A 14,313-nucleotide genomic window follows, 5' to 3' on the forward strand; every position below is an offset into this window, starting at 1 on the left:
TACTGAAAAGTTGTGGCAAAGTACTGAAAAGTTGTGGCAAAGTGCTGAAAAGTAGTGGCAAAGTACTGAAAAATGTGGCAAAGTACTGAAAAGTTGTGGCAAAGTGCTGAAAAGTAGTGGCAAAGTACTGAAAAGTAGTGGCAAAGTGAAGAAAAGTGTGGCACAGTACTGAAAAGTTGTGGCAAAGTACTGAAAAATGTGGCAATGTACTGAAAAGTTGTGGCAAAGTGCTGAAAAGTAGTGGCAAAGTACAGAAAAGTTGTGGCAAAGTGCTGAAAAGTAGTGGCAAAGTACTGAAACGTAGTTGCAAAGTGCTGAAAAGTGTGGCACAGTACTGACAAGTTGTGGCAAATAGTGGCAAAGCACTGAAAAGTGTGGCAAAGTACTGAAAAATTGTGGCAAAGTGCTGAAAAGTAGTGGCAAAGTACTGTGGCTAAGTAATGAAAAGTTGTGGCAAAGTCCTGAAAAGTAGTGGCAAAGTACTGAAATGCAGTGGCAAAGTGCTGAAAAGTGTGGCAAAGTACTGAAAAGTTGTTGCAAAGTACTGGCAAAGCACTGAAATGTGTGGCAAAGTACTGATAAGTTGTGGCAAAGTCGTGGCAAAGCACTGAAAAGTGTGGCAAAGAACTGACAAGTTGTGGCAAAGTAGTGGCAAATTGCTGAAAAGTGTGGCAAAGAACTGAAAAGTGTGGCAAAGTGCTGAAAAGTTGTGGCAAAGTAGTGGCAAATTGCTGAAAAGTGTGGCAAAGAACTGAAAAGTGTGGCAAAGTGCTGAAAAGTAGTGGCAAAGTGCTGAAAAGTGTGGCAAAGTACTGAAAAGTTGTTGCAAAGTAGTGGCAAACTATTTTAAAGGAGTGGTAAAGTGTTGAAAAGTGTGGCAAAGTACTGAAAAGTTGTGGCAAAGTAGTGGCAAATTGCTGAAAAGTGTGGCAAAGAACTGAAAAGTGTGGCAAAGTGCTGAAAAGTAGTGGCAAAGTGCTGAAAAGTGTGGCAAAGTACTGAAAAGTTGTTGCAAAGTAGTGGCAAAGCACTGGAATGTGTGGCAAAGTACTAAAAAGTTGTGGCAAAGTCGTGGCAAAGTAATGAAAAGTGTGGCAAAGTACAGAAAAGTTGTGGCAAAGTGCTGACAAGTAGTGGCAAAGAACTGAAAAGTGTGGCAAAGTGCTGAAAAGTAGTGGCAAAGTAGTGAAAAGTGTGGCAAAGTACTGAAAAGCAGTAGCAAAGTACTGAAAAGTTGGCAAAGTACTGAAAAGTTGTGGTAAAGTGCTGAAAAGTAGTGCAAACTACTGAAAAGCAGTGGTAAAGTGCTGAAAAGTGTGGCAAAGTAATGAAAAGTTGTGGCAAAGTAGTTGCAAAGCACTGAAAAGTGTGGCAAAGTGCTGAAAAGTAGTGGCAAAGTACTGAAAAGTAGTGGCAAAGTGCTGAAAAGTGTGGCATAGTACTGACAAGTTGTAGCAATGTCGTGGCAAAGTACTGAAAAGTATGGCAAAGTACTGAAAAGTTGTGGCAAAGTGCTGAAAAGTAATGGCAAAGTACTGAAAAATGTGGCAAAGTACTGAAAAGTTGTGGCAAAGTGCTGAAAAGTAGTGGCAAAGTACTGAAAAGTAGTGGCAAAGTGAAGAAAAGTGTGGCACAGTACTGAAAAGTTGTGGCAAAGTACTGAAAAATGTGGCAAAGTACTGAAAAGTTGTGGCAAAGTACTGAAAAGTTGTGGCAAAGTGCTGAAAAGTAGTGGCAAAGTACTGAAAAATGTGGCAAAGTACTGAAAAGTTGTGGCAAAGTGCTGAAAAGTAGTGGCAAAGTATTGAAAAGTAGTGGCAAAGTGAAGAAAAGTGTGGCACAGTACTGAAAAGTTGTGGCAAAGTACTGAAAAATGTGGCAATGTACTGAAAAGTTGTGGCAAAGTGCTGAAAAGTAGTGGCAAAGTACAGAAAAGTTGTGGCAAAGTGCTGAAAAGTAGTGGCAAATTACTGAAACGTAGTGGAAAAGTGCTGAAAAGTGTGGCAAAGTGAAGAAAAGTGTGGCACAGTACTGAAAAGTTGTGGCAAAGTACTGAAAAATTTGGCAAAGTACTGAAAATATGTGGCAAAGTACTGAAAAGTTGTGGCAAAGTGCTGAAAAGTAGTGGCAAAGTACTGAAAAATGTGGCAAAGTACTGAAAAGTTGTGGCAAAGTGCTGAAAAGTAGTGGCAAAGTACTGAAAAGTAGTGGCAAAGTGAAGAAAAGTGTGGCACAGTACTGAAAAGTTGTGGCAAAGTACTGAAAAATGTGGCAATGTACTGAAAAGTTGTGGCAAAGTGCTGAAAAGTAGTGGCAAAGTACAGAAAAGTTGTGGCAAAGTGCTGAAAAGTAGTGGCAAAGTACTGAAACGTAGTGGCAAAGTGCTGAAAAGTGTGGCAAAGTACTGAAAAGTAGTGGCAAAGTGAAGAAAAGTGTGGCACAGTACTGAAAAGTTGTGGCAAAGTACTGAAAAATGTGGCAATGTACTGAAAAGTTGTGGCAAAGTGCAGAAAAGTAGTGGCAATGTACAGAAAAGTTGTGGCAAAGTGCTGAAAAGTAGTGGCAAAGTACTGAAACGTAGTGGCAAAGTGCTGAAAAGTGTGGCATAGTACTGACAAGTTGTAGCAAAGTCGTGGCAAAGTACTGAAAAGTATGGCAAAGTACTGAAAAGTTGTGGCAAAGTGCTGAAAAGTAGTGGCAAAGTACTGAAAAATGTGGCAAAGTACTGAAACGTTGCGGCAAAGTGCTGAAAAGTGTGGCAAAGCACTGAAAAGTTGTTGCAAAGTAGTGGCAAAGCACTGGAATGTGTGGCAAAGTACTGAAAAGTTGTGGCAAAGTCGTGGCAAAGTAATGAAAAGTGTGGCAAAGTACTAAAAAGTTGTGGCAAAGTGCTGAAAAGTAGTGGCAAAGTACTGAAAAGTGTGGCAAAGTGCTGAAAAGTAGTGGCAAAGTGCTGAAAAGTGTGGCAAAGTACTGAAAAGTTGTTGCAAAGTAGTGGCAAAGCACTGGAATGTGTGGCAAAGTACTGAAAAGTTTTGGCAAAGTCGTGGCAAAGTAATGAAAAGTGTGGCAAAGTACAGAAAAGTTGTGGCAAAGTGCTGAAAAGTAGTGGCAAAGAACTGAAAAGAGTGGCAAAGTGCTGAAAAGTAGTGGAAAAGTAGTGAAAAGTGTGGCAAAGTACTGAAAAGCAGTAGCAAAGTACTGAAAAGTGTGGCAAAGTACTGAAAAGTTGTGGTAAAGTGCTGAAAAGTAGTGGCAAACTACTGAAAAGCAGTGGTAAAGTGCTGAAAAATGTGGCAAAGTAATGAAAAGTTGTGGCAAAGTAGTTGCAAAGCACTGAAAAGTGTGGCAAAGTGCTGAAAAGTAGTGGCAAAGTACTGAAAAGTAGTGGCAAAGTGCTGAAAAGTGTGGCATAGTACTGACAAGTTGTAGCAATGTCGTGGCAAAGTACTGAAAAGTATGGCAAAGTACTGAAAAGTTGTGGCAAAGTGCTGAAAAGTAATGGCAAAGTACTGAAAAATGTGGCAAAGTACTGAAAAGTTGTGGCAAAGTGCTGAAAAGTAGTGGCAAAGTACTGAAAAGTAGTGGCAAAGTGAAGAAAAGTGTGGCACAGTACTGAAAAGTTGTGGCAAAGTACAGAAAAATGTGGCAAAGTACTGAAAAGTTGTGGCAAAGTACTGAAAAGTTGTGGCAAAGTGCTGAAAAGTAGTGGCAAAGTACTGAAAAATGTGGCAAAGTACTGAAAAGTTGTGGCAAAGTGCTGAAAATTAGTGGCAAAGTACTGAAAAGTAGTGGCAAAGTGAAGAAAAGTGTGGCACAGTACTGAAAAGTTGTGGCAAAGTACTGAAAAATGTGGCAATGTACTGAAAAGTTGTGGCAAAGTGCTGAAAAGTAGTGGCAAAGTACAGAAAAGTTGTGGCAAAGTGCTGAAAAGTAGTGGCAAAGTACTGAAACGTAGTTGCAAAGTGCTGAAAAGTGTGGCACAGTACTGACAAGTTGTGGCAAATAGTGGCAAAGCACTGAAAAGTGTGGCAAAGTACTGAAAAATTGTGGCAAAGTGCTGAAAAGTAGTGGCAAAGTACTGTGGCTAAGTAATGAAAAGTTGTGGCAAAGTCCTGAAAAGTAGTGGCAAAGTACTGAAATGCAGTGGCAAAGTGCTGAAAAGTGTGGCAAAGTACTGAAAAGTTGTTGCAAAGTACTGGCAAAGCACTGAAATGTGTGGCAAAGTACTGATAAGTTGTGGCAAAGTCGTGGCAAAGCACTGAAAAGTGTGGCAAAGAACTGACAAGTTGTGGCAAAGTAGTGGCAAATTGCTGAAAAGTGTGGCAAAGAACTGAAAAGTGCGGCAAAGTGCTGAAAAGTTGTGGCAAAGTAGTGGCAAATTGCTGAAAAGTGTGGCAAAGAACTGAAAAGTGTGGCAAAGTGCTGAAAAGTAGTGGCAAAGTGCTGAAAAGTGTGGCAAAGTACTGAAAAGTTGTTGCAAAGTAGTGGCAAAGCACTGGAATGTGTGGCAAAGTACTAAAAAGTTGTGGCAAAGTCGTGGCAAAGTAATGAAAAGTGTGGCAAAGTACAGAAAAGTTGTGGCAAAGTGCTGACAAGTAGTGGCAAAGAACTGAAAAGTGTGGCAAAGTGCTGAAAAGTAGTGGCAAAGTAGTGAAAAGTGTGGCAAAGTACTGAAAAGCAGTAGCAAAGTACTGAAAAGTGTGGCAAAGTACTGAAAAGTTGTGGTAAAGTGCTGAAAAGTAGTGCAAACTACTGAAAAGCAGTGGTAAAGTGTTGAAAAGTGTGGCAAAGTAATGAAAAGTTGTGGCAAAGTAGTTGCAAAGCACTGAAAAGTGTGGCAAAGTGCTGAAAAGTAGTGGCAAAGTACTGAAAAGTAGTGGCAAAGTGCTGAAAAGTGTGGCATAGTACTGACAAGTTGTAGCAATGTCGTGGCAAAGTACTGTAAAGTATGGCAAAGTACTGAAAAGTTGTGGCAAAGTGCTGAAAAGTAATGGCAAAGTACTGAAAAATGTGGCAAAGTACTGAAAAGTTGTGGCAAAGTGCTGAAAAGTAGTGGCAAAGTACTGAAAAGTAGTGGCAAAGTGAAGAAAAGTGTGGCACAGTACTGAAAAGTTGTGGCAAAGTACTGAAAAATGTGGCAAAGTACTGAAAAGTTGTGGCAAAGTACTGAAAAGTTGTGGCAAAGTGCTGAAAAGTAGTGGCAAAGTACTGAAAAATGTGGCAAAGTACTGAAAAGTTGTGGCAAAGTGCTGAAAAGTAGTGGCAAAGTATTGAAAAGTAGTGGCAAAGTGAAGAAAAGTGTGGCACAGTACTGAAAAGTTGTGGCAAAGTACTGAAAAATGTGGCAATGTACTGAAAAGTTGTGGCAAAGTGCTGAAAAGTAGTGGCAAAGTACAGAAAAGTTGTGGCAAAGTGCTGAAAAGTAGTGGCAAAGTACTGAAACGTAGTGGAAAAGTGCTGAAAAGTGTGGCAAAGTACTGACAAGTTGTGGCAAAGTAGTGGCAAAGCACTGAAAAGTGTGGCAAAGTACTGAAAAATTGTGGCAAAGTGCTGAAAAGTAGTGGCAAAGTACTGTGGCTAAGTAATGAAAAGTTGTGGCAAAGTCCTGAAAAGTAATGGCAAAGTACTGAAAAGTTGTTGCAATGTACTGGCAAAGCACTGAAATGTGTGGCAAAGTACTGATAAGTTGTGGCAAAGTCGTGGCAAAGCACTGAAAAGTGTGGCAAAGAACTGACAAGTTGTGGCAAAGTGCTGAAAAGTAGTGGCAAACTATTTTAAAGGAGTGGTAAAGTGCTGAAAAGTGTGGCAAAGTACTGAAAAGTTGTGGCAAAGTAGTGGCAAATTGCTGAAAAGTGTGGCAAAGAACTGAAAAGTGTGGCAAAGTACTGAAAAGTATAGCAAAGTACTGAAAAGTTGTGGCAAAGTGCTGAAAAGTAGAGGCAGAGTACTGAAAAATGTGGCAAAGTACTGAAAAGTTGTGGCAAAGTGCTGAAAAGTAGTGGCAAAGTACAGAAAAGTTGTGGCAAAGTGCTGAAAAGTAGTGGCAAAGTACTGAAACGTAGTGGCAAAGTGCTGAAAAGTGTGGCAAAGTACTGACAAGTTGTGGCAAAGTAGTGGCAAAGCACTGAAAAATTGTGTCAAAGTGCTGAAAAGTAGTGGCAAACTACTGAAAAGCAGTGGCAAAATGCTCAAAAGTGTGGCAAAGTACTGAAAAGTTGTGGCAAAGTGGTGGCAAAGCACTGAAAAGTGTGGCAAAGTACTGAAAAGTTGTGGCAAAGTGCTGAAAAGTAGTGGCAAAGTACTGAGAAGTTTGTCAAAGTACAGAAAAGTTGTTGCAAAGTAGTGGCAAAGCACTGAAATGTGTGGCAAAGTACTGAAAAGTTGTGGCAAAGTACTTAAAAGTGTGGCAAAGTACTAAAAAGTTGTGGCAAAGTGCTGAAAAGTGTGGCAAAGTACTGAAAAGTTGTTGCAAATTAGGGGCAAAGCACTGGAATGTGTGGCAAAGTACTGAAAAGTTGTGGCAAAGTCGTGGCAAAGTAATGAAAAGTGTGGCAAAGTACAGAAAAATTGTGGCAAAGTGTTGAAAAGTAGTGGCAAAGTACTGAAAAGTGTGGCAAAGTGCCGAAAAGTAGTGGCAAAGTAGTGAAAAGTGTGGCAAAGTACTGAAAAGCAGTAGCAACGTACTGAAAAGTTTGGCAAAGTACTGAAAAGTTGTGGTAAAGCGCTGAAAAGTAGTGGCAAACTTCTGAAAAGCAGTGGTAAAGTGCTGAAAAGTGTGGCAAAGTAATGAAAAGTTGTGGCAAAGTAGTTGCAAAGCACTGAAAAGTGTGGCAAAGTGCTGAAAAGTAGAGGCAAAGTACTGAAAAGTAGTGGCAAAGTGCTGAAAAGTGTGGCATATTACTGACAAGTTGTAGCAAAGTCGTGGCAAAGTACTGAAAAGTATGGCAAAGTACTGAAAAGTTGTGGCAAAGTGCTGAAAAGTAGTGGCAAAGTACTGAAAAATGTGGGAAAGTACTGAAAAGTTGTGGTAAAGTAGTGAAAAGTGTGGCAAAGTACTGAAAAGCAATAGCAAAGTACTGAAAAGTGTGGCAAAGTACTGAAAAGTTGTGGTAAAGTGCTGAAAAGTAGTGGCAAACTACTGAAAAGCAGTGGTAAAGTGCTGAAAAGTGTGGCAAAGTAATGAAAAGTTGTAGCAAAGTAGTTGCAAAGCACTGAAAAGTGTGGCAAAGTGCTGAAAAGTAGTGGTAAAGTACTGAAAAGTAGTGGCAAAGTGCTGAAAAGTGTGGCATAGTACTGACAAGTTGTAGCAAAGTAGTGGCAAAGCACTGAAATGTGTGGCAAAGTACTGAAAAGTAGTGGCAAAGTACTGAAAAGTAGTGGCAAAGTGCTGAAAAGTGTGGCATAGTACTGACAAGTTGTAGCAATGTCGTGGCAAAGTACTGAAAAGTATGGCAAAGTACTGAAAAGTTGTGGCAAAGTGCTGAAAAGTAATGGCAAAGTACTGAAAAATGTGGCAAAGTACTGAAAAGTTGTGGCAAAGTGCTGAAAAGTAGTGGCAAAGTACTGAAAAGTAGTGGCAAAGTGAAGAAAAGTGTGGCACAGTACTGAAAAGTTGTGGCAAAGTGCTGAAAAGTAGTGCAAACTACTGAAAAGCAGTGGTAAAGTGTTGAAAAGTGTGGCAAAGTAATGAAAAGTTGTGGCAAAGTAGTTGCAAAGCACTGAAAAGTGTGGCAAAGTGCTGAAAAGTAGTGGCAAAGTACTGAAAAGTAGTGGCAAAGTGCTGAAAAGTGTGGCATAGTACTGACAAGTTGTAGCAATGTCGTGGCAAAGTACTGAAAAGTATGGCAAAGTACTGAAAAATTGTGGCAAAGTGCTGAAAAGTAGTGCAAACTACTGAAAAGCAGTGGTAAAGTGTTGAAAAGTGTGGCAAAGTAATGAAAAGTTGTGGCAAAGTAGTTGCAAAGCACTGAAAAGTGTGGCAAAGTGCTGAAAAGTAGTGGCAAAGTACTGAAAAGTAGTGGCAAAGTGCTGAAAAGTGTGGCATAGTACTGACAAGTTGTAGCAATGTCGTGGCAAAGTACTGAAAAGTATGGCAAAGTACTGAAAAGTTGTGGCAAAGTGCTGAAAAGTAATGGCAAAGTACTGAAAAATGTGGCAAAGTACTGAAAAGTTGTGGCAAAGTGCTGAAAAGTAGTGGCAAAGTACTGAAAAGTAGTGGCAAAGTGAAGAAAAGTGTGGCACAGTACTGAAAAGTTGTGGCAAAGTACTGAAAAATGTGGCAAAGTACTGAAAAGTTGTGGCAAAGTACTGAAAAGTTGTGGCAAAGTGCTGAAAAGTAGTGGCAAAGTACTGAAAAATGTGGCAAAGTACTGAAAAGTTGTGGCAAAGTGCTGAAAAGTAGTGGCAAAGTATTGAAAAGTAGGGGCAAAGTGAAGAAAAGTGTGGCACAGTACTGAAAAGTTGTGGCAAAGTACTGAAAAATGTGGCAATGTACTGAAAAGTTGTGGCAAAGTGCTGAAAAGTAGTGGCAAAGTACAGAAAAGTTGTGGCAAAGTGCTGAAAAGTAGTGGCAAAGTACTGAAACGTAGTGGAAAAGTGCTGAAAAGTGTGGCAAAGTACTGACAAGTTGTGGCAAAGTAGTGGCAAAGCACTGAAAAGTGTGGCAAAGTACTGAAAAATTGTGGCAAAGTGCTGAAAAGTAGTGGCAAAGTACTGTGGCTAAGTAATGAAAAGTTGTGGCAAAGTCCTGAAAAGTAATGGCAAAGTACTGAAAAGTTGTTGCAATGTACTGGCAAAGCACTGAAATGTGTGGCAAAGTACTGATAAGTTGTGGCAAAGTCGTGGCAAAGCACTGAAAAGTGTGGCAAAGAACTGACAAGTTGTGGCAAAGTGCTGAAAAGTAGTGGCAAACTATTTTAAAGGAGTGGTAAAGTGCTGAAAAGTGTGGCAAAGTACTGAAAAGTTGTGGCAAAGTAGTGGCAAATTGCTGAAAAGTGTGGCAAAGAACTGAAAAGTGTGGCAAAGTACTGAAAAGTATAGCAAAGTACTGAAAAGTTGTGGCAAAGTGCTGAAAAGTAGAGGCAGAGTACTGAAAAATGTGGCAAAGTACTGAAAAGTTGTGGCAAAGTGCTGAAAAGTAGTGGCAAAGTACAGAAAAGTTGTGGCAAAGTGCTGAAAAGTAGTGGCAAAGTACTGAAACGTAGTGGCAAAGTGCTGAAAAGTGTGGCAAAGTACTGTCAAGTTGTGGCAAAGTAGTGGCAAAGCACTGAAAAATTGTGGCAAAGTGCTGAAAAGTAGTGGCAAACTACTGAAAAGCAGTGGCAAAGTGCTCAAAAGTGTGGCAAAGTACTGAAAAGTTGTGGCAAAGTGGTGGCAAAGCACTGAAAAGTGTGGCAAAGTACTGAAAAGTTGTGGCAAAGTGCTGAAAAGTAGTGGCAAAGTACTGAGAAGTTTGTCAAAGTACAGAAAAGTTGTTGCAAAGTAGTGGCAAAGCACTGAAATGTGTGGCAAAGTACTGAAAAGTTGTGGCAAAGTACTTAAAAGTGTGGCAAAGTACTAAAAAGTTGTGGCAAAGTGCTGAAAAGTGTGGCAAAGTACTGAAAAGTTGTTGCAAATTAGGGGCAAAGCACTGGAATGTGTGGCAAAGTACTGAAAAGTTGTGGCAAAGTCGTGCCAAAGTAATGAAAAGTGTGGCAAAGTACAGAAAAATTGTGGCAAAGTGCTGAAAAGTAGTGCAAACTACTGAAAAGCAGTGGTAAAGTGTTGAAAAGTGTGGCAAAGTAATGAAAAGTTGTGGCAAAGTAGTTGCAAAGCACTGAAAAGTGTGGCAAAGTGCTGAAAAGTAGTGGCAAAGTACTGAAAAGTAGTGGCAAAGTGCTGAAAAGTGTGGCATAGTACTGACAAGTTGTAGCAATGTCGTGGCAAAGTACTGAAAAGTATGGCAAAGTACTGAAAAATTGTGGCAAAGTGCTGAAAAGTAGTGCAAACTACTGAAAAGCAGTGGTAAAGTGTTGAAAAGTGTGGCAAAGTAATGAAAAGTTGTGGCAAAGTAGTTGCAAAGCACTGAAAAGTGTGGCAAAGTGCTGAAAAGTAGTGGCAAAGTACTGAAAAGTAGTGGCAAAGTGCTGAAAAGTGTGGCATAGTACTGACAAGTTGTAGCAATGTCGTGGCAAAGTACTGAAAAGTATGGCAAAGTACTGAAAAGTTGTGGCAAAGTGCTGAAAAGTAATGGCAAAGTACTGAAAAATGTGGCAAAGTACTGAAAAGTTGTGGCAAAGTGCTGAAAAGTAGTGGCAAAGTACTGAAAAGTAGTGGCAAAGTGAAGAAAAGTGTGGCACAGTACTGAAAAGTTGTGGCAAAGTACTGAAAAATGTGGCAAAGTACTGAAAAGTTGTGGCAAAGTACTGAAAAGTTGTGGCAAAGTGCTGAAAAGTAGTGGCAAAGTACTGAAAAATGTGGCAAAGTACTGAAAAGTTGTGGCAAAGTGCTGAAAAGTAGTGGCAAAGTATTGAAAAGTAGGGGCAAAGTGAAGAAAAGTGTGGCACAGTACTGAAAAGTTGTGGCAAAGTACTGAAAAATGTGGCAATGTACTGAAAAGTTGTGGCAAAGTGCTGAAAAGTAGTGGCAAAGTACAGAAAAGTTGTGGCAAAGTGCTGAAAAGTAGTGGCAAAGTACTGAAACGTAGTGGAAAAGTGCTGAAAAGTGTGGCAAAGTACTGACAAGTTGTGGCAAAGTAGTGGCAAAGCACTGAAAAGTGTGGCAAAGTACTGAAAAATTGTGGCAAAGTGCTGAAAAGTAGTGGCAAAGTACTGTGGCTAAGTAATGAAAAGTTGTGGCAAAGTCCTGAAAAGTAATGGCAAAGTACTGAAAAGTTGTTGCAATGTACTGGCAAAGCACTGAAATGTGTGGCAAAGTACTGATAAGTTGTGGCAAAGTCGTGGCAAAGCACTGAAAAGTGTGGCAAAGAACTGACAAGTTGTGGCAAAGTGCTGAAAAGTAGTGGCAAACTATTTTAAAGGAGTGGTAAAGTGCTGAAAAGTGTGGCAAAGTACTGAAAAGTTGTGGCAAAGTAGTGGCAAATTGCTGAAAAGTGTGGCAAAGAACTGAAAAGTGTGGCAAAGTACTGAAAAGTATAGCAAAGTACTGAAAAGTTGTGGCAAAGTGCTGAAAAGTAGAGGCAGAGTACTGAAAAATGTGGCAAAGTACTGAAAAGTTGTGGCAAAGTGCTGAAAAGTAGTGGCAAAGTACAGAAAAGTTGTGGCAAAGTGCTGAAAAGTAGTGGCAAAGTACTGAAACGTAGTGGCAAAGTGCTGAAAAGTGTGGCAAAGTACTGTCAAGTTGTGGCAAAGTAGTGGCAAAGCACTGAAAAATTGTGGCAAAGTGCTGAAAAGTAGTGGCAAACTACTGAAAAGCAGTGGCAAAGTGCTCAAAAGTGTGGCAAAGTACTGAAAAGTTGTGGCAAAGTGGTGGCAAAGCACTGAAAAGTGTGGCAAAGTACTGAAAAGTTGTGGCAAAGTGCTGAAAAGTAGTGGCAAAGTACTGAGAAGTTTGTCAAAGTACAGAAAAGTTGTTGCAAAGTAGTGGCAAAGCACTGAAATGTGTGGCAAAGTACTGAAAAGTTGTGGCAAAGTACTTAAAAGTGTGGCAAAGTACTAAAAAGTTGTGGCAAAGTGCTGAAAAGTGTGGCAAAGTACTGAAAAGTTGTTGCAAATTAGGGGCAAAGCACTGGAATGTGTGGCAAAGTACTGAAAAGTTGTGGCAAAGTCGTGCCAAAGTAATGAAAAGTGTGGCAAAGTACAGAAAAATTGTGGCAAAGTGCTGAAAAGTAGTGGCAAAGTACTGAAAAGTGTGGCAAAGTGCCGAAAAGTAGTGGCAAAGTAGTGAAAAGTGTGGCAAAGTACTGAAAAGCAGTAGCAAAGTACTGAACAGTTTGGCAAAGTACTGAAAAGTTGTGGTAAAGCGCTGAAAAGTAGTGGCAAACTTCTGAAAAGCAGTGGTAAAGTGCTGAAAAGTGTGGCAAAGTAATGAAAAGTTGTGGCAAAGTAGTTGCAAAGCACTGAAAAGTGTGGCAAAGTGCTGAAAAGTAGAGGCAAAGTACTGAAAAGTAGTGGCAAAGTGCTGAAAAGTGTGGCATATTACTGACAAGTTGTAGCAAAGTCGTGGCAAAGTACTGAAAAGTATGGCAAAGTACTGAAAAGTTGTGGCAAAGTGCTGAAAAGTAGTGGCAAAGTACTGAAAAATGTGGGAAAGTACTGAAAAGTTGTGGTAAAGTAGTGAAAAGTGTGGCAAAGTACTGAAAAGCAATAGCAAAGTACTGAAAAGTGTGGCAAAGTACTGAAAAGTTGTGGTAAAGTGCTGAAAAGTAGTGGCAAACTACTGAAAAGCAGTGGTAAAGTGCTGAAAAGTGTGGCAAAGTAATGAAAAGTTGTAGCAAAGTAGTTGCAAAGCACTGAAAAGTGTGGCAAAGTGCTGAAAAGTAGTGGTAAAGTACTGAAAAGTAGTGGCAAAGTGCTGAAAAGTGTGGCATAGTACTGACAAGTTGTAGCAAAGTAGTGGCAAAGCACTGAAATGTGTGGCAAAGTACTGAAAAGTTGTGGCAAAGTACTTAAAAGTGTGGCAAAGTACTAAAAAGTTGTGGCAAAGCACTGAAAAGTGTGGCAAAGTGCTGAAAAGTAGTGGTAAAGTACTGAAAAGTAGTGGCAAAGTGCTGAAAAGTGTGGCATAGTACTGACAAGTTGTAGCAAAGTCGTGGCAAAGTACTGAAAAGTATGGCAAAGTACTGAAAAGTTGTGGCAAAGTGCTGAAAAGTAGTGGCAAAGTACTGAAAAATGTGGCAAAGTACTGAAAAGTTGTGGCAAAATACTGAAAAGTAGTGGCAAAGTACTGAAAAGTAGTGGCAAAGTGAAGAAAAGTGTGGCACAGTACTGAAAAGTTGTGGCAAAGTACTGAAAAATGTGGCAAAGTACTGAAAAGTTGTGGCAAAGTGCTGAAAAGTAGTGGCAAAGTACAGAAAAGTTGTGGCAAAGTGCTGAAAAGTAGTGGCAAAGTACTGAAACGTAGTGGCAAAGTGCTGAAAAGTGTGGCAAAGTACAGACAAGTTGTGGCAAAGTAGTGGCAAAGCACTGAAAAGTGTGGCAAAGTACTGAAAAATTGTGGCAAAGTGCTGAAAAGTAGTGGCAAACTACTGAAAAGCAGTGGCAAAGTGCTCAAAAGTGTGGCAAAGTACTGAAAGTTGTGGCAAAGTGGTGGCAAAGCACTGAAAAGTGTGGCAAAGTACTGAAAAGTTGTGGCAAAATGCTGAAAAGTAGTGGCAAAGTACTGAGAAGTGTGTCAAAAGTACAGAAAAGTTGTGGCAATGTGCTGAAAAGTAGTGGCAATGTACTGAAAAGTATGGCAAAGTACTGAAAAGTTGAGGCAAAGTGCTGAAAAGTGGTGGCAAACTACTGAAAAGCAGTGGCAAATTGCTGAAAAGTGTGGCAAAGTACTGAAAAGTTGTGGCAAAGTACTGAAAAGTGTGGCAAAATACTGAAAAGTTGTAGCAAAGTGCTGAAGAGTAGTGGCAAAGTAATGAAAAGTGTGGCAAAGTGCTGAAAAGTAGTGGCAAAGTAGTGAAAAGTGTGGCAAAGTACTGAAAAGCAGTAGCAAAGTACTGAAAAGCAGTGGCAAAGTGCTGAAAAGTGTGGCAAAGTACTGAAAAGTTGTGGCAAAGTGGTGGCAAAGCACTGAAAAGTGTGGCAAAGTACTGAAAATTTGTGGCAAAGTGCTGAAAAGTAGTGGCAAAGTACTGAGAAGTGTGTCAAAAGTACAGAAAAGTTGTGGCAATGTGCTGAAAAGTAGTGGCAAAGTACTGAAAAGTATGGCAAAGTACTGAAAAGTTGTGGCAAAGTCGTGGCAAAGTACTGAGAAGTGTGTCAAAAGTACAGAAAAGTTGTGGCAATGTGCTGAAAAGTAGTGGCAATGTACTGAAAAGTATGGCAAAGTACTGAAAAGTTGAGGCAAAGTGCTGAAAAGTGGTGGCAAACTACTGAAAAGCAGTGGCAAATTGCTGAAAAGTGTGGCAAAGTACTGAAAAGTTGTGGCAAAGTACTGAAAAGTGTGGCAAAATACTGAAAAGTTGTAGCAAAGTGCTGAAGAGTAGTGGCAAAGTAATGAAAAGTGTGGCAAAGTGCTGAAAAGTAGTGGCAAAGTAGTGAAAAGTGTGGCAAAGTACTGAAAAGCAGTAGCAAAGTACTGAAAAGCAGTGGCAAAGTGCTGAAAAGTGTGGCAAAGTACTGAAAAGTTGTGGCAAAGTGGTGGCAAAGCACTGAAAAG

The sequence above is a fragment of the Saccoglossus kowalevskii genome, unplaced genomic scaffold (genome assembly GCF_978046115.1).
Source record: "Saccoglossus kowalevskii unplaced genomic scaffold, keSacKowa6.1 SCAFFOLD_24, whole genome shotgun sequence".
In the NCBI taxonomy this organism is placed as follows: Eukaryota; Metazoa; Hemichordata; class Enteropneusta; family Harrimaniidae; genus Saccoglossus; species Saccoglossus kowalevskii.